Raw genomic sequence first — 1,688 nt, forward strand, 5'->3', positions numbered from 1 at the left:
CTTTCTTCTTATTTTTATGTTAAAATCCTTTGGATTTTTATTTCTCTTCTTTTTTTTTTTTTCCTCCGATCTGACTGAGAAAACCTTCAAGACCATGTAAACTGGATTAGATTCTTTTGGACTATGTGGTTGGCAACAAAGAAAAGCGTGGGGCTCGCGAAGCATTCATTGACTGTGACTGGATCAGCGCTTTCTGCTTACTCTTCTGCCCAGCATGTTCGCAGCCGTCATGAGGCATGATAAAGTTTCAGATTGATTGAATTGCTGCTGTAGAAACTAGTCCGTGTAGAAATTTAATGGAAAAAAAAAAGAAGCCAGTTTGTAGTCTTGTGTAGAAATGTTTGAAGTACGTATGTTGCACTGCTACCTTATTGAGATGTTTTCCAGGATACTCCAATCTTTATTTATTTGGTGCTAATCAAAGATATAACATAGCTAGCTTAGAGAAGTTAGGGCGAGTCGCCTATTTGTCGATTCCATTAGGGGCATGGGCATTATAGAAGCAAAATTTGATTATTTATTTATTTATGTTTCTTTTTACTTTGTTCGTATGCTTGCTTGGCGGTTTCCTCGTGTATTTTATAATCCTATATATCTAATATGAAATTGGAAAAGAAAATTACTAGTTTTTATGCCAGTTTACCATTTCCTTGAGTTCTACTCTCTAGCTGATTCTGGTTTTTTTGTTAATCAATTCTTTTAGACTAAGAATTGTTTTGTGGAAGATATTAGTTTACAAATTGTAGGAAGATATTGATAATTCACCTCATTGTTTACCATCATCAAAGCTGTGTAACTTTTTCTTTGATCATCATGTGCATACAGAGGCCCACTCTTTGGGTAGTTTCTTCCCTTGTACCAATTGTAGGGGGAGTGGCATTGGCATCATTCACCGAGGCATCTTTCAATTGGTATGACACTAACTGAAAATTCTCTTAAACAAAGAAATTAACAAATCAAAACCCTTGAAATTTTGAAGTTTGGTTCTCACATGTGATGCTTTCTTTTGTTTTGAGACAGGATAGGTTTCAGTGGTGCAATGGCTTCCAATTTGACCAACCAATCACGCAATGTACTTAGCAAAAAGTTCATGGTCAATAAAGAGGTAAAAATTCATAACTTAGATACAAGTTCTAATTTTCCATGCTGTCTAATCATCAAAGTTCCACAAAGACCTTTCTTTGCTTGCACATTTGGAAAATGACAGTTCATTTTCTTGATTCATGCAAACTTGTCACAACATTGTTGTTGTTGTTGTTGTTTTTTTTTTCCTCTTAATTTTAACCAACAATCTACCATAAACAGGAAGCTTTGGACAACATCAATCTCTTCTCAATCATAACAATTATCTCTTTTGTACTGCTGGCCCCTATTGCTATTCTCATGGAAGGCGTGAAGTTTAGTCCATCATACGTGCAATTCGCTGTAAGTGATATGTGTCTAACAAGATGGATTGCCTTAATTTGTTATACATAGTGTTTATAGATCAGTTTTTGTATCCCAACATGATACACATTTCTATGTACCTGGTTTCAGGCAAGTCAAGGGTTGAATGTTAGAGAGTTGTGTGTGTGTGAGAGCTCTCCTGGCTAGTTTTTGCTTCCATACTTACGAACAGGTGAGGTTTCTCATATCTTGTGTTTTCATGGCCTAGAACATTACAAATCACTGTATTTGTTACATGAAAC

At 35.5% G+C, this 1,688-nt stretch overlaps 1 long non-coding RNA gene across 1 annotated transcript; it reads left to right on the top strand.

Moving 5' to 3' along the window:
- Positions 1 to 740: 740 nt before the first annotated feature.
- LOC145823368 (uncharacterized) lies at positions 741 to 1,399 on the top strand. Its single transcript, XR_014365647.1, has 3 exons — positions 741 to 911; positions 1,021 to 1,105; positions 1,306 to 1,399. It is a non-coding gene; the product is annotated as an uncharacterized LOC145823368 (long non-coding RNA).
- Positions 1,400 to 1,688: the final 289 nt, after the last annotated feature.

Source organism: Camellia sinensis, chromosome 4 (genome assembly GCF_055761805.1).
Source record: "Camellia sinensis isolate YWXY chromosome 4, ASM5576180v1, whole genome shotgun sequence".
Taxonomy (NCBI): domain Eukaryota; kingdom Viridiplantae; phylum Streptophyta; class Magnoliopsida; order Ericales; family Theaceae; genus Camellia; species Camellia sinensis.